Raw genomic sequence first — 21,406 nt, 5'->3', positions numbered from 1 at the left:
GTTTCCACATTTTTATGCTTTTCGTTGGTGATTTCACTATTTAAAATGGTCCCCCAATATATCAAGTTGAAAATAAAATTTATTCTTGAATAACCTCAAAATTAAACAAAAAGGAAAGGCCCCCCAAGCAAAGTGCTGAAATGCTGTCTAGTGTTCCCAAGTAAAAGAAGAATGTGAGGAGCCTTACAGAGAAAATATGTATACTAGAAAGTTTCGTTCAGGCATGAGTTACAATGCTATCAGCCATGAGTTCAATGTTAATGAATCAACAATATATATTAAATAAGGGTCTTTAAACAGAAATACACATAAAACAAGGTTATGTATTGATGGATTCAAAAATGTTATGACCAGAGAGTCGCAGAATGGAACCCTCTATTTTCCTTAGACGCAATGGGTCAGGATTCGCTAATACAGCGTTCGAGGCCACTTTACGGAACATGACTTTCATGAGCAATGAAAATCAACAGTAACTTTAAACAACTTTAAATCAACTTTAAACTTTAAACTTTTCCTGTAACTTGCAGGGAAAATATTAAGGGTACTACTTAGGATTCTGTCAAGCAATAATTTTTTACATACTGTTAATCCTACATTATTCATACAAATATAATATTTTTCCACTGGAATAAATGTTGTAATTGTAGACTAACAACAACAACAACAAAAGATTTGAAAGTAAATATTCTATGTATAGAGTGATTTAGTACCATCCAGAATCTCCTATTTTGTCTTGAAGGTCAGGAAAGTACTTTATTTAGATCTGGACTTTATCTAGAATTGATCCATAAATAGACTTTATCCATATACCCAAAGACGAGATTTAGTAGCTCAATTTATAAAACACTGATACATAAACCAAAATAGAAATGTACTGATTTTTTTAAAGTCTCTTTTTCCTAACATAAATACTTATATTTCCTATTTCATTCCATTCTTAGTATCAAGGTACTTAGGAAATCAATTTAATATTCAAAAACATGACTGGTAAGCACAGAACTAGACAGTCTTGAAGGATATTTAATAATGAGTATAACTGCCCAGATGAACTATCACTGCCGTACAATAGAAAATATGTTTCTAGAAATAATAATTAGAAAATTTAGTAAGAGTTAACTAGACACTGAAATACAAATTCAATCATGTAAGCCTCACACCAGCCCTGAGGTAGGCAACAAACTATTAAACCTTTTAAATTAGGAACTTGGGTTTAGAGAGGTTAAGAATCTTACCAAAGGTTATGCCTTCAAAACCCTTCATGGGCTTCCCATTGTTCTTTGGAATAAAATCCAAATTCTACACTGTGCCCAGAAGCTCCTGTGTGATCTGGCTCCTGCTCATCTCCACAACTTCATCTCATACCAAGATTCTTCCCTTCTCACATACTATGCTTCAGCCACCCTGCACCCATTCTGTTTCTCAAATACAATGAATCCTTTCCCACACCCAGGCCTACACACTTGTTAGCTCTGTTTCCTGGAATGTTCTTCCTCCAGCTCTTCTGAAGCCTGCTTATTCTAACCATACCAGCCTGAGTCAAATGATACCACTTCAAAAATATTTTCTTTGAACAATCCATCTAAAGTGGCCTGACCTAATATCTCCTTCATCATTCTGTTCATTTCATCCATAGCGCCTTATTCAATCATTCATTTACTTGGATTTTGTCTACTTCCCCAATAGAATGTAAAAGCTCAGAAAGTAGCAGATCACCTGACTTATTTATTGCTACATTCCTTACATCTAACACAGTGCTCAGCATACAAATTAGCATCAAGTTTTGGTCAAATAATTGGCTAGGATGAATCATCATTTAACAGAGGAGATTCAAAGATTAAATGAGTTGTTGGATAGTCAGTGCCTCCTTATCCCTTCATGTCACGGTGTCCACAGAAAATGGTAATATTTATACAGCACACTAGGATAAACAGACAAGTCTGCTTGCAGTCATAGGTGACCAACACAAGGGCTCTACGCATTCCATGGCCAGCTCAGCTACTCAGAAAGCTAACCTCATTACTTTCCGCAGCCCAGAAAGTTCTAGACTGTGATAGCTGAAATCTCTTCCTACTCTGAAATTCTAACTGTTATGAGCTCTTACAAGATACATACAGACCAAGGAGTCTTACTAATTCTTAGCTATCTAATTGAATAAAGTCTGTATTTACTTTATAAATTACAGTTAAATTAATAAATTGATTACCTATATATAGTCTATAATTTTTTATCCAAAATGTTTATTTTTATCCCAAATACTGATCCTATAGTGAGCTACTAATATACCACATGACAGCAAAGGTAATAGAAGAGGAACCTACATTTTAAAGGCCATGGTCATAACAAAAATGCCCAACACTCAGTCTAGATAAAAACTCCAAAGTCAGTGAGTCTGCTCTTCTTTTACACCGTTATTCATCCCCTTATAACATGTACAACCCACACTGACTGCTGACAAACCAGGTTAGCACATGGCATGGCCCTGAGATTTTCATAAAGTTCCTATAATTCAGAGAATTTGTAAGGTTACACTCTAAGGTCATTAACTTTACTCATAAGTTACATTGAAAACTGAAGGTAGATGCGCAGTTTTCAATGGTTAAAATGAACTGCAATTCACTGTATGTCAATTATACCTCAATAAAATAAATAGAAACCCAAGGGTAGTGATCAAAGTTAATATCACTAGTAATGTGACAAAGAGACAGGTGCCTCTTGATCTAATCATTGAGGAGAACAAAGCATCGCTTCAGTGATGTTCCTGCTAAAGATGTGTAATAATCTAATTAAAAGTGAATATCAAAAAAATCCTGAATTGAAAGAATATTCTACAAAATAAATGGCCTGTTTTCTTTAAAAATGTCAACATCATGAGAAACAAAGAAAGATTAAGGAATTCTCCCAGATTAAAGGAGACTAAAGGGACATGAAAACTAAATGTAATTCATGTTCCTACTTAGAATACTGAGTAATTCTTTTTCCTTCTACCATAAAACATTAGTGAGAAAACTGATGATACCTAAATAACGTCTACAGATTAGACAAAAATATTATATCATTCTTAATTTTCTGATTTTAGGAATTATATTACGGTTATAAAAGAGAATATCTTTATCTTTAGAAAATAGGCACTTAAGTTTTTAGTATCATCAGAGTATCACGTCTCAACTTACATACAGTTCAAAAGGAAATACTCTGATTATGCATATATGTGTGTGTGTGTGTGTATGTCCCTTGTACATTTTATGTATGTGTATAGATATATAGATAGAGAAGGAAGAAGAAAGATTTTTGTTTAAGAACTGAGGGTTATGTGAGTTCAGAAGAGGTCATTTTGAAGAACATATGCCAGCTCTAAGGGGAAATGCTACAGAATTTACCAGTTGCAAATACGAAGAGATGGAATGTAAGAAAACATACTACACAGTAACATACATCACTAATTTTATTGTGAAAGGAAGGAGAGAAATTTTTGCAACAAAGCTTTATCAGGAACAGCAGTTTCTTATGTGTAATTTGTATCGTCTTTTGTTAATAGTGGAGAAAATTATGATAAGAAATGTATCAAAACACTTGGAAATTATACACTATTTTCAAAGGAAATCCTTTTACTCGGTCACTCCCAAAGCTGTATTTTAAAAAGGGGAGGCAGCGTTGTAGGCAAGAAAAACAGGAGAATGACTTGAAAATTCTTCCTACGCTACTAAGTATCGTATCTCCGTAGACAGATACACCAACGGAATTTTGCTGACTGAAGACACAGCAGCCTAACCCAGCAGCCTGACGCCTACGAAGAATGTTGAAGGATACAAACAGAGTGGTACTTTAAAATCTAAAAAACATTCAAAGTATTTATTGTTCATACTACTCTAATATTAATATATACAAAATGCATCTTATCTGACTCAAAATGAAATAGAAGGAGCTGTATAAATTTAATTCAACAAACATTCATTGAATGCCTATACTAATTCCTAGTGCTCAGATCAGTCTTCCTGCTAAAACCTTTAAATGAAAGAAAGGATACAACTTACATGCTGAAATGATTACTGTTAGTAAACATCCCAGGAAGCTAGGGAAAATATTTCCCCAGGAGAGAACCATTCTCTCCAATAGCGGCAGCCATTCCAACCAGTTTGTTTCACTGAGGCGTTGGGGTGGTACTGGTTAACAGACTTGTGTCTAGAAAAGCAGACATGCTGCTTCTAGAGTTTTCCATGTAGTAAGTTACTAAATCGGTATAATAATACACTTTTTTACTGGAATAACAATTAATTGCCAGAATACATTACTTAGGGTTATAAGACTAATACATTAAAGAACTACTTTCTGGATCAACATTACAACGTATGACTTGCCAAGAGTTTCTTAGTAGAATATATACTATCAAAGTACTCACCTAAATAATTATTTATAATCTACTTCATTCCAAGAGGAATTGGAAATAGGTAACTGTAACTAGATTAACTTAGCTTTTCCTCATCATTTACATGTCCAAGCTGTTTTATTGGCATTATCCCCTTATTTATCTTTTCAATATAAATTTCTGTGATGTTATGTGGAATAGCTCTATCAGTTAAGAATCACTGGGTCCAGAGTTAAAGCAGAAACCAAATATTACACTGTTAAGATCTGGTGGTCTACTATTATACCTTCAACCTCAAATATCTTGCAGCATTTAGTACTATAATTGTTATTTCTGTTGTAACAATAATTGGAGTTAATGACAATAACAATAAATATCACTAAAACAATGGAATTACTTGATTTGTTAAGTTTTGCCCCCTCAAGAAGGAATCATGAAAAATTCACTGAATGTATACATCCTAGAAAGTAAAGTCACAAAAGTTAGACAAAACTAAATTTAATGAATACAATTTTCCCTGATTTAAAAGGATGTGAAAATTCAGCTCTGTGGGTCAAAGATGTTATAAACATATAGAAAATTACTAGATTCTAGCTCATGACATTTTTATCCCATTCGATAAACTTGATCACATACGCCTTTCAAAATTGAGAATGATCTGCTAATACTCAGTCTGCTCTACATGTCCTCATCTAATTATATCCATGCCCAGGAAAAGAAAGTGTTGCTATACTACAATGCTTCAGGATCACTCAGTAAGGAAAAAAGACTGTAGGTAATGAAACAATACTTTAGAGAGGTAGCGGGGAGGGTATAGCTCAAAGTGGTGGAGTGCATGCTTAGTATGCACAGGATCCTGGATTCAATCCCCAGTACCTCCTCTAAAAAAAAGTAAATAAATGAGTAAACTTAATTACCTCCCTCCCCTCTCAAAAAAAAAATACTTTAGAGGGGAAAAAATGTTCACATTTAAGTAGTAGACAAGCCCTTCCTTAGGCAGAAAAACTCTTCTCCTTCTTTAACCAATGTCACTTATATTCATCTACATTTTGTATCATGATCTAAAATGTACTGTCTTAATATGAGAAGAAGAAAGAAAGAATTAAAACATATAAGTTGGGTCTGAATGGTGATCTAATATCAGAATGGAGATGTGCAGTTTTCTGACACTAAGCATCAGATAAACAACTGCAAATATCTTAGGAAATAAAAAGACTAAATATAAATATACCAAATTAAGTATTTTTAGGAATGGAAATACAACCTTAGAAGAGTAAAGTGTGTTCTAATAGTCATTTTTTTAACTTAATACTAAAGTCCTATATAAGTACATGTTATTTAAAATAATCTAGCTAAACAAACCAGGGGTTTTTGTTTTTGTTTTTTTAAGATGGCAGTTAAAGGTAATTTCATTAAGAAGGAACAAACACATATTTGTTTAGTTATATCCAAACATGACTTCTAAGAGTCCATTAACTACCATAGCTGCTATGGTAAATTCATGAATATGTGTTGCCAGGAACACATAAGGACATAATATAATGGAACAATAACTAGAAAATGAAGAAAACATATTAAAGTTTCTGGTTTTCTCTCTACCATCTCTTCACACCCTCTTCCCTCAAGAAGTTTCCAGATCCCAAAGAAATTTCTTTATTTGGCAAATATTTGTTGAAAAACAAATCAAATACAAATGATCGTCATACTATTTTGTGATTGCTTTTTTGAAAAAAATGAGAAGAGGGGAACAAGAGAAGGAAAAGAAAAGTAGAAGTTTAACAATCAACACAAAGGGGACAGGTCGGGGAGCAAGAAGTCAGTACAATTTATAAGTGATATCAATTCTGGCTTAGAATATAAATTTCACTAATGAAGACTCTGAGAACTTGTGTATAATTATAGACAAATGTATTAACAATCTTTTGAAACTCCATGGGAGTAAAAGAGCCATCAGTGTATTTCATAATCCTAGATTTAAACAGCTTTTCTAACAAGCTGTCTGGGTAATTACTAAGCTATCTAAGAATTACTGTGAACTTTGTACCTTTTTAGTTCACTGACAGATGACTATTTGTTATTAGCTCAAGTAATAATAATGTATTAAAGTACTTGCTTAATATACAGAAACATATGTTTGCATTTAGACTACAATGAACTTTGTTCCCCAGAAATACATCGTGAAAAGTCACATAAAATCTGTGAATCAGCAGTAGCGCCAACAAAAGTGAAAACAGTTGCTATTTCTCTTGGACTCTGTGATAAATAAAACTACTTCCAGCCTGGTTGTGTATTCTGGAGAAGTACTTCTTGATTCTACAGAAAAATTTTGTTGCTGTTTTTATCTTAATGTTTTGCTTGTGATCTCTTACATACCTACAACTGGAAAGGAAAGCATATTAAATTCTCCTTAAGAATTCCTGACCTTTACAAACATGGTTAAGTATGTTGATCTGATTTTCTCAAAATTAAATAACTCATCTTGAGTAGAGGTAAAGTAACTAAGAGACCAAATTCATGAGCTATTAAAAAATTCTAAATGAGAACATTCTAAAAACTAAAGTAAGTTCAATGAGAGAAAAGTTGAGCTAGAAGGAATTCTTGTGTCTTCAGTGTGTCACTTAGAGCATGTAACTAATTCCAGCAGGTAAAGGAGCCCTCATTAAAAAATATTTATTGACTAAGTAATTTAAGTTACTGAAAACTTCTGCCTCACTTCAAAATTCTACTTTTTATTTTAAATATGTCCTTAAAATAGAACTCAGCCTCTTTAATGTGGTGTTTATTTAATTTCAAAGCTTATGTTATGTATTTTTTCTTTTGACATTAAATATTAATATCTCATAACATTTTTCTTGGTCACTATATTATAATTCTATTGATTTAAAAAATGAACAGAAATAAGAGGTGAATGAATGGCCACTAACATAATGGAAACAGAATGTTTTCAACTCAGAATTATTGGGGGGTGGTTACCATATTAGTTATTATGTAATTCCTGTCCCTCAGAAACATTCAACATAAACACACTAAACCTGAATTTTTAAGTACAGTAAACCTAAATATAAGAATATACTGGTGGAAATGAGGAATCATACATAAAATACACAATTCTCTTTTAACAAAGCCTCTCACAACATTACACACAATTAAATTTTGACTAGCACTTTCTAGTGTTACTTAATCAAGAAAACCTCTTTGGAGTGGATGGACTCAAGTTATGATTTAAAGGAGAAGGAAAGATAGGAAGAAAACTATTGCCTATGTAGTAGACCTTACAGACTCCCGACCACAAAAAATATATCTCTTTTCTTAGCCATGGGATACTCACTCAGAAGTCTTTACAACATCCCTGGTGGTGTTAAGGAACAATTTAACACAACAGCCCGCCCCACAGAAAATTTCCACTCAACTTTAAAGGCTTGTCATATCAGCCCCATCAATTGGTGAGAAGAGATGAAAATGGATTCTCAAGAGCAATAGGCTTAATGCACTACCCCTGGGGTAGTAAACCACCCCACTTAGTGTAAATAGTTTTGAAACCTGGTGATACAAGTATAAGATCCATTTCTCGTCTGTAAAAGCAAAGGCTAAAGCATATTAACTGCTACGGTTTCAAATCATCAGTAAAGCTAAACAACCAGGAGAGAAAGGTGACAATCCACTATCTGTGGCTCTGGACTTTAACCCTGTGCAGTGAAATGAATACATGCCAAGTCCAGTTTCCAATCTTAATTTGAGTTATTCCCACACTAACCACATTTTCACCATATATTACTAATTGTATAACCATAAATAAAAGAAAACCATCATACAGAACATTACAAAAGCACAAGGTGAACTTTACAGCTTAAGAGTCAAGGCTGAAATTAAGTAAAGACAATCCAGAATTTGCAAGAAGACTCTTAGTCTTTCATACACAAAATAGTGAAGATGCAAACTTTCAACAACTGCTCACTACATGTACAAATACCATGTTTTTATATCTTTCATATCATGAACTCAATATAATGCTTAAAAGCGATAGCACTTCGGCAAATCATTTTTTTAATTGCTTTGGGACTTAACATATTAAAGGCTTTATTTTACATCTTTAAAAATTTATTTTTAAATTTTTAAATTGTATTGTTATTAATGGTCGATAATCTCACAGTGTCAATACCAGTGAAACAATTCCACTGAGTAAACAATTCCCTTCATTAACAGACTATGGGACCTGAAATATGGGTTTCTTTAGATCCAATAAGTCATCATGGGAATCAATGCAGTTTATAAGTTGTATGTGATTGTCTGAGTATATATCAGGCTCTGAGGAACCAAGGATTTAGTAAAATTGGAATCATTTATTTTACTGGCTAACTCTGGAGCATATTCTTTCATCAGAAAGAATACAATAGCAGTAAAAAGGAGTAGTAAAACCTCTTTTACTAAATTTTGAATTGAAACGTTTTTTCAGCTGCCAAATCATTCTCTGGAAAGGTATGAAGATATAGCAGATAGGTGCTATATGCGAAAACATCACAAAGCAAAAGAACAACACTGATATTTCCTCTTTGTTAAGATATTAATAGCTTACTATAACATAACACACCTGAGAACACATTTCGATCCCACATAGTTTTTACCTGGAACAATACCAAAAGGGTTTCATTAACAAGTAACTATCATCTAGAAAATGCTTCTGGAGCACAGGCATAAAGAATAGAATTATAACGGGGTACATATAAGGAACATGGCAATAGGAGCAGTATTGCAAGGTTTCCTTTAGAGTAAGGATGAAGCCAGTGGCTGCTGTTTGTACACTACCATTAGTAAAAGACTGTTGTGCCGGAGGCATTAAAGTTGGTAACTGAATGCATCAATACTGAATTCAGTCAGTGTTGCCTTCAAAATGTAATGGCTCATTCAGTGCAAACATTAGGAAGAGGCTAATGGAAGGGTTTCCTAGCCAGCTAGATTGAACACAACATGAGGTCCTCCCTTGGTATACACACTGAACAGTGTTTAATTCTGCCTTCTGGTTGCCCAACATTGCTATCTTTGGAATGAGGGGGTGGGAGAGAGCGAGATTTGCTTTGTTTTATCAGTTTATGGGGCTATAAATAAGTAGCCATAAAGCTTCTACTTCCTCTTCACAACCCAAACATAATCCTGGCAAAAGGCATAAATAGGTAATTATAATAGTTTAGAGTACTTATTTGTTATTTTATCCTCAGAATCTTTTTTTTCTTATAAATTGAAAATGATGACAGAGGGAAAGCTAAAAGATGATCTTCTCATGGGATATACAGGCCATGATTCAGTAACAGAAACTATGCAGTAACTAAAGTCAGGTTTCTAATTTTTTTCCCCTTTCATCTACCTCAGTTCAAGAAAGATTCCTAATTCTAAAATTTCATTGTTGCCCAAAGAGGCAATCTGCCCTAGGACTGTACTTCTCAGACTTCAATGTGTATACAATTGCCTGGAATACTTGCTAAAACACAATTTCTTATTCAGTAGGCCTGGGGTGGAGCATGACAGTCTGCAGTCCTGATAAGCTCCCAGGTGATGGCCATACTGTCGGTCCACAGAGCACACTTTTGAGTAGCAAGGGTCTCATAAACACAGGAGTAAAAATACAGTTTTTCATCCCCTTCAACTCTCACATATCCGTAATTTAAAATTTTTTCAATTCAATTTCTCCAGGTTTTAATTTCCTCATGTGTAAAATGAAGAATTCAAATGCCCAGACTTCTGCAAGAAGGCACTACATTTGTAAGAAAGCAAAAAGTATAAGCATTATAGTAAGATTAAAAATGTTACCACACAATGAGGTTGAGTGATAGGTATATGGAATTTTATTGTACTATTCTTTCTGGTTGTGTATGTTTTTAAATCTTCATTAATAAAAAGCTTCTAGAAATGTGGTCACATTTAAAATTTAAATTTTAAATATGAATTAGAACTCAATAAAGCTGTTTAAATAATAATAAAAAATTTATTTACTTTTAATTTTTTGTTTATGAAAAACAAAAACAACAGTCTGAAATTCTCAATGGTAAACCTTTGCTCCTTATCACTGGGAGCTGTAGACTGAAGTTGGCCTTTGAAATCTTGACCTAAAGGATACCACTGCAGTGACAAAGTAACCAGTTTCCAATCAGAAAACTAAGGATCTATTCCATTGTAAATGCTGTTCACTCTGTCAAAAATGTCTTCCTTATTCTTTTTCTGCCATTTAGACTCCTATCTGTTCTTTGTGATGGAGTTCAAAATCTACCTCCTTTGTGAAGCCTTTCTTGACTTCTTCAGGCAATCATTTGCTCCCTCTTCCTTATTCCTCCTTTAGTATTCTTTTTATGCCTTTAGGATCCAAATAGAATAGTCTACAAACTTGATCATGTACCCCCAATATATATATATTTAATTTATATATGTTAATGTGCATGTGCTACTATAATTAGCTAGTATCTTACACAATAGTATACAATTAGGGTGAGGTTTATTGTTACAATAGTGGCAAATTACAAAGTACAAAAATAAAAATTATAAATATTACAATTAAATTATAAAATAAATGGTCTCTGTGATTTTTAATGTTTTCACCAACTTCCTGTCAAACATTTTAGATCATAATTAATTTTCCTTCATACACAGCTAAGAGCTAGTACTGAGAGTAGAGGTATCAGTTCTCCCATTTTCTTAACATACACTTTATTTCTTTTATGTCAATCCATGTTTTTCCTAGCAAATCTTTCTAGATTTAGTTAAGTCTAGATAACATAATATTACAAATACACCCAATCAGGCATACAAGCTGGCAATACATTGAAACAAACCTGAAACTCCCAATATTCCTTCCCAATATCGAATATTTTAAGTAACAAAGAAGCTTTGAACACACAAGCTACCACTACCAATTCCTATTTTAAACATTGGTTAAGTTTAAATCTTATTTCTTAGGAAAGTATACATTTGATCAGCCACCTCAGGAAGAGATTTCACAACATCTGGTAAAGCTGGTGATGTGTACCTTGTACCCAGGGTGGCAGGCGGCCTCTAAGAAGGCCTTGCATGATCCTGCCTCCTGCTATTCAGACTCATTCCTACAGAAAATATGGCAGAAGTGATGGGATTCCAGGATTAGGTTACACTGTAGCTTCCACTGGGTTCCCTCTCTCATTCATTCACTCATTCACTCTGCTGGAAGCCAGCTGCCGTATTGTAAGCTGCTCTATTGAGGCCATGTAGGGAGGAACTGATGTCTCTCTGGCCAACAGCCAGTGAGGACCTGAGGCCTGCCAAAAGCCATGTGAGTGAGCAAGAAGGCAGATCCTCCCCCAGGCGAGCTTTCAGATGACTGTGGGTCTGCTGCCACCTGATTTTAATCTTGTGAGAGACTCTAACCCAGAGGCACCCAGTTAAGCTGTGCCTAGATGCTTAACCCACAGAAACTGTGAGATGATAAATATTAATATTTGCTGTTTAAAGCTGCTAAGTTTTGAGTTGATTGCTTATGCAGAAACTGACAACTGAGCTCAAAAAGATGTATACAGGAAAACTTATAACAGCATTTAAAATATGAAAAATTACAGCAATTTAAACACACACCATCAGGAAAATTAAGAAAGAATAGTCATACAATGCACAACATGCAGAAGGAAAAATAAGTGAACTTAAGCTAAATACATCAATGTTGAACATTTATAAAATCAATGTTAAGTGGGAACAAAGACTATAACAGAAATATGAGAACAAGATGAAACAATTTTATAAAGTTCAAAATATGCAACTAAAAAATTCATGTAAATGATAAAAACCAAATTCAGTGTGGGGAGGAAAGAGAAAAGAGAAAGGAGGATGGAATTAGGGAAGGATACACAGGAAGCTTCCAACTGCATCTGTAATACTTAATTTCTTAAACTACATGCTGTGGACATGGATGTTTGTATGTTATCTATACTTTTTTTTGTATATATATATTTTTTATTGAAGTATAGTCAGTTTACAATATTGTGTCAATTTCTGGTATACAGCATAATGCTTCAGTCATACATGAACATACATATATTCATTTTCATATTTTTTTCACCATTAGTTTCTACAAGTTATTGAATATATTTCCCTGTGCTATACAGTATGAACTTGTTGTTTATCTACTTTATATCTAGTAGTTAGCATCTGCAAATCTGAAGTTCTCAATTTGTCCCTTCCCACCCTCTTCCCCGCCAGTAACCATAAGTTTGTTTTCTATGTCTGCAAGTCTGTTTCTGTTTTGTATAAGTTCATTTTGTCTTTTTTTTTTTTTAGATTCCACATATAAGTGATATCATATGGTATTTTTCTTTCTCTTTCTGGCTTATTTCACTTAGAATGAAAATCTCCAGGTCCATCTGTGTTGCTGCAAATGGTATTATTTTATTATTTCTTATGGCTGAGTAGTATTCCATTGTATAAATATACCACAGCTTCTTTATCAAATCATCTGTTGATGGACATTTAGGTTGCTTCCATGTCTCAGCTACTGTGTATAGTGCCACTATGAACATTGGGGTGCATGTATCTTTTTAAATTAAGGTTCCCTCTGGATATATGCCCAGGAGTGGGATTGCTGGATCATATGGGAAGTCTATTTTTAATCTTTTGAGGAATCTCCATACTGTTTTCCATAATGGCTGCACCAAACTACATTTCCACCAACAGTCTAGGAAGGTTCCCTTTTCTCCATACCGTGTCTAGCATTTATCATTTGTGGACTTTTTAAATGATGGCCATTCTGACTGGGGTGAGGTGATACCTCATTGTAGTTTTGATTTGCACTTTTCTGATAATTAGTGATATTGAGCATTTTTTAATGTGCCTATTGGCCATCTGTATGTCTTCACTGGAGAACTTCTTGTTTAGGTCTTCTGCCCATTTTTTGATTGGGTTGTTTGTTTTTTTACTAAGTTGTATGAGCTATTTATATATTCTGGAAATTAAGCCCTTGTCAGTCTCATCTTTTGCAAATATTTTCTCCCATTCTGTAGGTTGCCTTTTGTTTTGCTTATGGTTTCTTTTGCTATGCATAAGCTTATAAGTTTAATTAGGTCCCATTTGTTTATTTTAGCTTTTATTTCCATTGCCTGGGTAGACTGCCCTAGAAGAACATTGCTAAGATTTATGTCAGATAATGTTTTGCCTATCTTTTCTTCTAAGAGATTTATAATATCTCATGTTTTATACTTTTTATATTATCTGAAGTCTTTTGCATTAAGAAACTTTAAAGAAAGTACATACAGTGAAATGAATATTTTTATTGCAGTTTTTTTTAATTGAAGGATAGTCAGTTTACAATGTTGTGTCAATTTCTGGTGTACAGCATAATGTTTCAGTCATACGTACACATATACACATTTCTTTTCACATTCTTTTTCATTATAGGTTACTGTAAGATAGTGAATATAGTTCCCTGTGCTATATAGTACAAACTTGTTGTTTATCTATTTGTATGTAATAAATTTAAGTAGACATTTTGATGGTTTCTTGCCCATCCCAATGGGTTTGGGGATATATCTCATATGAGACCACTACTCAACTATAACACTAAACATACTACATCAATGATCTATTTAGATGTTTGTCTCCTGCCCCTCTCCCCCAGGCTGTGAGAAACTTTAAGATAAAGAAAAAGCATCCAGTAAGTGCTTCCAGAACAAATTAATGGTATGAAAAGTGCTTATATGGGTTTCATTTTTCTAACTTAATATCTCCTTATTTCCAAATAAACTGACCATAGCTTGATCTCCATAGGAAATAACTAATTATCTAAGAAAAATTAACTTGGCAAGGCTACATCCACTGTTGTTCATTAACTAATATTAATAATTGTCCACATTCATTAAAAATGTTGGCACAAGGCTCAGTCTCCTCTCCATCTCAAATCATGCTATCAGGCTGTATTCAGAGAGCACATAAGAAATTCAACCAACATCTGAGCCTTACAGTTCTCTGACCTCCTTAGAAATCAATAACCTTAGGCTCCATTTCACTTTGACTCACCAACTTCTAGAGCCACAACCTGGACTTTATCACTCATTATCTGGAACTGCTTGATCTCTGAAGTAAAAGTCAAATGTTTCTTTCTATGACCACAGCCTCTTATTCTACCAGTCCTCTCACTGCCTTTTTCCCACTCTACCCGTTCCTCTAACTGAGACAACCAATCCTCAAAACCCTGTGCCTTAGCTCTCTTACCATTTGCAATGGATTATAAGGTTGAATATCTTAACTGTTCTTACAAGAGAGCCCTATAATCCACTTTGTCCCATCCTTTTCTCCCATCTGCCAAGAGAAAACCCCAAGTATATACAAATGTTATAATCAATGTTAACCTTGAATCACCTTCTAATCATCATCCAATTTCCCTCCTCTTTTCATTCAAACGTCACTAATCCACTGAAACAATTTATGATAAGGACACCCTGTTTCAGTTTTATCTTACTGGGGAAGTTTCACCTTCATAGTGGAAATCATTCTCTTCTCTTTGTAACTCTACCTTCTTAGCTTTCACTCTACTACAGACTCCTGGTTTTCCTTGTACTTTGTGACCATCAGTCCTCTGCCTCTACTGTGGTCTTCTCTATGGTGAGAGTCCCTGGACCCTCCCTGATGATCTCATCCACTCTTGCATTTTCCACAAAAAGTTGATGACCTCCCAATCCCTATCCTTTCTATAGCTCAGATCTCCTCTCTAAGAAAGAAAGATTCAAACTCTTACATCTAACTACCGGTATAACATGTACACTGAGACTTCCCGTAGGCATCACAAACTCAACATACTCAAAACTTATCTCCCTGTCAACAATAAAATCAGCAGAAAATAATAAATAGCTCCAAGAGCCAGTGCCTCCACAGCACTGAAAAACCAAGCAAAAACTGTCAGAATCAAAATTTTCATACTCTAAAATAGTCAAAAATATATAGCAAACAAGCAAACACTAAATCAAAGGGGGGAAAATAACTTTAAAACAGCAGGAAAGCTTTAAGGCATTTTTACTTTCCCTTGCCCCATCTCCAACCTTGCTGAGTGGTGGTCTCAAAGACAGCAGCCTGTGTTCCTAGTGTGGGTCGCTCATATCTGGTTGTGGAGAGAGCAGAGCAGATCTTATTTTCAGAGAACTGTGTTTGTTTTGACCTGTCTGGGGGCTGTGTGAAGGACTAATGCAAGGTACTTATCTCTTTCACCTGACTTAGAACTCCCAGTGCAAAAGGAGACATTCCTTTAAAAAAAAAAAAAAAAGGAAAGAAAGAAAGAAAAAGGAAAAGTCTCTTGCCAGTGGGAGCAAAGATGATAGCTGAGGCAAACAACTGGGCACAAACAATAGGAAATGCTGGAGAGAATGTTTCTTGGGAAATTAGGGCATTCAAAAGCACCAATACACTATGGAATTTAGAAAGTCATGTGAATGCTAAGAGCAGGATTCATGCCCTGAGACCAAAGAATACCTTAAGCTTTCACCTCTCGTTGAGCTCTAGCCTTAGCACAAGCAGTGAGTAAAGACTAAGGCACAGGTGCAAACAGACTAGCTTAAAGAAAATCTCTATCAGAACTCTAGCTGAACACAAACTAAAGGAGACTTCAGAGAACATAAATGATGAATATAGACTTTACAAAAAGATTTTTAAAACCCCTAAACAAACAAAAACCACAATCTCACAGCATGCAACAATTCCCCTCCTTGAAGGAGAAGAATGTGATTTCCAGAGATAATATGTTATTCAAAATGTTCGGTTTTCAACAACAAAAATAAAAATCACAAAGCAATCAAAGAAATAAGCTTTGTGCCTGAGGAAGCACAGACACTGGATATACTAAATAAAGATCTTAATAAGCTTTCTTGGAGGGGAGGGTGTAGCTCAAGTGCATGTGCAAGGTCCTGGGTTCAATCCCCAGTACTTCCTCTAAAAATAAATAAAGTAAACCTAATTATCTGCCCCCCTAAAATATAAAAAAAAGTTGATTAATAAATAAAAATAAACTGTATTAAATAGACTTAAAGAGCTAAAGGAAACCACAAACAGCTAAAAGAAAACAGGAGAATAATGTCTCAACAAACAGAGAATAGTAATAGAGACAGAAATTATAAAAAGGAACCAAACAGAAACTCCAGGGCTGCAAAATACAATAATCAAAATGAAAAATTCACTCCAAAGTTTCAATAGCACATTTGAGCATACATAAGAAAGAATCATGGGACTTGAAGATAGTCAACTGAAATTATCCCGTTTGAAGAGAAAAAAAACAAAAAAAAAAGTAAAGAATCTCTAAAAGAGCTGTGGGTCACCACCAAGCATACCAAAGTAGACAATAATGGAAGTCCCAGAGATGAGACACAGAAAGGGACTGAAAAAAATATTTGAAGAAATAATAGCCAAAAACTTTCACAATTTGATTTTTTTAAAAGATTTTTAAAAAAAAGAACCTACACTCAAAGAAGTTCAATAAGCTCCAAGAAAGATAAATGCAAAGACTTCCTCATTGAGACACATTATTATCAAATGTTTAGAAATCAAAGAAAGAATCCTGAAAGTAGCAAAAAAGAAGCAATTTTATGTACAAAAAAATCCCTAGTAATATTAACAGCCAAATTCTTATCAGAAACCATGAAGGCTAACTAGAAGGTAGTGGTACGATATATGTAAAGTATTGAAGGGAAAAACGTGGCAACTAAGAATTCCGTATGTAGTAAAATTATCCTTCAAAAATGAAAAAGAAGTTAAGGCATTCCAAGGCTGTGTAGGGGTTTCATTATGAGTAGACTTGCCCTACAAGAAATGCTAAAGGGAGTCCTTCAGGCTGAAATAAAAGAACACTAGACAGTAACTCAAAGCCATATAAAGAAATAAAGAATTTCAGTAAAGATAACTACACAGGTAAATATAAAAGCCAATGCTACTGTATAAATAAACTATAAATATAAAAACCACAGTCTAACTCCTTTTTGTGTTTCCTATATAATTTAAAAGATAAATGCATTTTAAAAATTACAGATCTATTTTAATGAGCACAAAATGTATAACGATATAACTTATGACAATAATAACATACAGGACAAAAATGGGAGTTATACAGGAGTGGACTTTGTATACAGGAGTAGAGTCTTGTATGAGAAGAGTCAAAATGGTACACTACAAAAAAAATCAATTAAACATAAAGAAGGAGGTAATGGAATGAGGAACAAAAATATACAAGACATACTTAAGAAAACACAACATACCAAAACTTGGAAGATACAACAAAAACAGTACTCAGAGGGGATATATCTGTAAATGCCTACATCAAAAAAGAAGAAAGATCAAGTCAATAGCCTAACTTTACACCTTAAGAAACAAGAAAAATAACAAATGAAACCCAATGGTAGCAGAAAGAACATAAGACATAATAAAGGTTATGATGGAGATTAAAAATTAGAGAACAGAAAAATGACAGAATCAATGAAATCAATTTTTAGTTTTTCAAAAAGATCAACAAAATTGACAAACTCTAGTTAGCCTAAAACCTGAAAGAAGATGCAAATAACTAAAACCAGAAACCAAAGTTGGGACATTAGTACTAACCTTACAAAAATTTTTTAAAATTACTGTGCACCAACAAATTAGATTACCTAGAAAAAATAGACAAAGTATGTAAAACACACAAATTACCTAGAAAAAATAGACAAAGTATGTAAAACACACAAATTACCTAAACAGAATCAAGAAGAAATAGAAAATGTGAACATATCTATAACAAGTGAAGAGACTGAAATAAGCAATCAAAATATCTTCCAACAAAGAAAAGGCTAGGACAACATGGCTTCACTGATGAATTCCACCAAATGTTTTAAGAATAATTAATACCAATCCTTCTCAAATTCTTCCCAAAAACAGAAGAGGAGGGAACACTTTTAACTTTTTCTTTAAGGAGAGTATTACTGTGATAGCAAAGCCAGACAAAGGAAACTACAAACCAATATGCTTTTATGAATAAGATGCTAAAATCCTCAACAAAATACTACCAAACCAACCCAAGAGCATTTTAAAAGGATTCTACACCATGATCAAGTGGGATTTATCCCGACAAGGATGCCCACTATCACCACTCCTATTCAACATAGTCCTGGAAGTCCTAGCCACAGCAATCAGGCAAGAGAAAGAAATAAAAGGGATCCAAATTGGAAAAGAAGAGGTAAAAGTGTCATTATATGCTGATGACATGTTACTATATATAGAAAACCCTACAAGGTCCACACAAAAGCTACTAGAGCTGATTGAAGAATTCAGCAAGGTAGCAGGTTACAAAATTAATGTTCAAAAATCAGTTGCATTTCTTTACACTAATGATAAATCAACAAAAAAAGAAAGTAAAGAAACAATCCCCTTTAAAATAGCACCCAAAGTAATAAAATATCTGGGAATAAATCTAACCAAGGAGGTGAAAGAATTATACACAGAAAACTATAAACCATTGATGAAGGAAATTAAAGAAGACTTTAAAAAATGGAAAGATATTCCATGCTCTTGGATTGGAAGAATCAATATTGTTAAAATGGTCACACTGCCCAAGGCAATCTACAGATTTAATGCAATCCCTATCCAATTACCCAGGACATATTTCACAGAACTAGAACAAATCATAATAAAATTTATATGGAACCATCAAAGACCTAGAATTGCTAAAGCATTACTGAAGAGAAAGAAAGAGGCTGGAGGAATAACTCTCCCAGACTTCAGACAATACTACAGAGCTTCAGTCATCAAGACAGCATGGTATTGGTACCAAAACAGACATATGGACCAATGGAACAGAATAGAGAGCCCAGAAATGAACCCACAAACCTTTGGTCAACTAATCTTCGACAAAGGAGGCAAGAATATACAATGGAATAAAGACAGTCTCTTCAGCAAATGGTGTTGGGAAAACTGGACAGCAGCATGTAAAACAATGAAGCTAGAATACTCCCTTACACCATATACAAAAATCAACTCAAAATGGATTAAAGACTTAAACATAAGACAAGATACAATAAACCTCCTAGAGAAAAACATAGGCAAAACATTATCTGACATACATTTCAAAAATTTTCTCCTAGAAGAAATAAAAGCAAGAATAAACAAATGGGACCTAATGAAACTAACAAGCTTCTGCACAGCAAAGGAAACCAGAAGTAAAACAAGAAGAAAACCTATGGAATGGGAGAAAATTTTTGCAAGTGAAACCGACAAAGGCTTGATCTCCAAAATATATAAGCAGCTCATATGACTCAATAAGAAAAAAATAAACAACCCAATCCAAAAATGGGCAGAAGACCTAAACAAGCAATTCTCCAAGGAAGACATACAAATGATCAAAAAGCACATGGAAAAATGCTCAATGTCACTAATTATTAGAGAAATGCAAATCAAAACTACAATGAGGTATCACCTTACACCAGTCAGAATGGCCGTCATTCAAAAATCCACAAATGACAAATGCTGGAGAGGCTGTGGAGAAAGGGGAACCCTCCTACACTGCTGGTGGGAATGCAGTTTGGTGTAGCCACTATGGAAAACAGTATGGAGATTCCTCAAAAGACTAGGAATAGACTTACCATATGACCCAGGAATCCCACTCCTGGGCTTGTATCCAGAAGGAAATCTACTTCAGGATGACACCTGCACCCCAATGTTCATAGCAGCACTATTTACAATAGCCAAAACATGGAAACAGCCTAAATGTCCATCAACAGGTGACTGGATAAAGAAGATGTGGTATATTTATACAATGGAATACTACTCAGCCATAAAAACCGACAACATAACGCCATTTGCAGCAACATGGATGCTCCTAGAGAATGTCATTCTAAGTGGAGTAAGCCAGAAAGAGAAAGAAAAATACCATATGAGATCGCTCATATGTGGAATCTAAAGACTCATGGACAGAGAATACAGACTTATGGTTACCAGGGGGGTAGAGGGTGGGAAGGGATAGACTGGGATTTCAAAATTGTAGAATAGATAAACAAGATTACACTGTATAGCACAGGGAAATATACACAACATGTTATGATAAATCACAGAGAAAAAAATGTGACAAGGAGTGTGTATATGTCCATGAATGACTGAAAAATTGTGCTGAACACTGGAATTTGACACAACATTGTAAAATGATTATAAATCAATAAAAAATGTTAAAAAAAAAAAAACCACTGTAAAAAAATTTTAAAAAAAAAGTGGGATTTATCCCAGGAATGCAAGGGTGGTTCAATATATAAAAATCAATCATGGAATCTAAAAAAAAAGACGAACTTATTTACAAAACAGAAACAGACTCACAGACACAGAAAACAAACTTATGGTTACAGGGGGAAAGGGGTAGGAAGGGGTAAATTGGGAGTTCGAGATTTGCAGATACTAACTACTATATATAAAATAGATAAACAAAAAGTTTATACTGCATAGCACAAGGAACTATATTCAACATCTTGTAGTAACCTATTATGAAAAAGAATATTAAAGTGAACATATGTAGGTATATGTATGACTGAACTATTATGCTATACACCAGAAATTGACACATTATAAAGTGACTATACTTCAATTAAAAAAAAATAGTAACAGCATATTAGGGATAGAAGATAAAACTTTCTCAACCTGATAAGAAGGCATCTACAGAAAACTCCACTTAACGTAATACTTAATTTTAAAAATAAATAAAAATTTAAAAAGTCAATGCAATATACCTCATTCATAGAATGAGTTTAAAAAAAAAAAAGATTGCCTCAATTGACACATAAAAGGTATCCGACAAAACACAATATACTTTCATAGTGAAAATACTCAGAAAACTAGGAATAGAAGGAAACTTTCTCAACATGATAAAGGGAATTCATGAAAAACTCACAAGTAACATACTACTCAATGGTAAAAGACTGAGAGCTTTCCCTCTAAGATCAAGAGCAAGACAAGTATGCCCACTTTCACCATGCTATTAATCATTGTGCTAGAAGTTCTATCCAGGTCAGTAAGGCAAAAATAAACAAATAAAAGGCATCCAAATTGGAA

General features: G+C 34.0%; 1 protein-coding gene and 1 long non-coding RNA gene across 5 annotated transcripts in view; one reads left to right on the top strand and one right to left on the bottom strand.

Moving 5' to 3' along the window:
* Positions 1-21,406, bottom strand: part of PBX3 (PBX homeobox 3) — a 198,914-nt gene that overhangs the window by 148,413 nt on the left and 29,095 nt on the right. The window lies entirely within an intron of this gene.
* On the top strand, positions 6,938-10,172 carry LOC140695907 (uncharacterized). Its single transcript, XR_012071743.1, has 2 exons — positions 6,938-7,007; positions 10,049-10,172. It is a non-coding gene; the product is annotated as an uncharacterized lncRNA (long non-coding RNA).

Source organism: Vicugna pacos, chromosome 4 (assembly GCF_048564905.1).
Source record: "Vicugna pacos chromosome 4, VicPac4, whole genome shotgun sequence".
In the NCBI taxonomy this organism is placed as follows: Eukaryota; Metazoa; Chordata; class Mammalia; order Artiodactyla; family Camelidae; genus Vicugna; species Vicugna pacos.
Note: the sequence above shows the minus strand (reverse complement) of the source record. Positions and strands in the feature narration are given on the sequence as shown.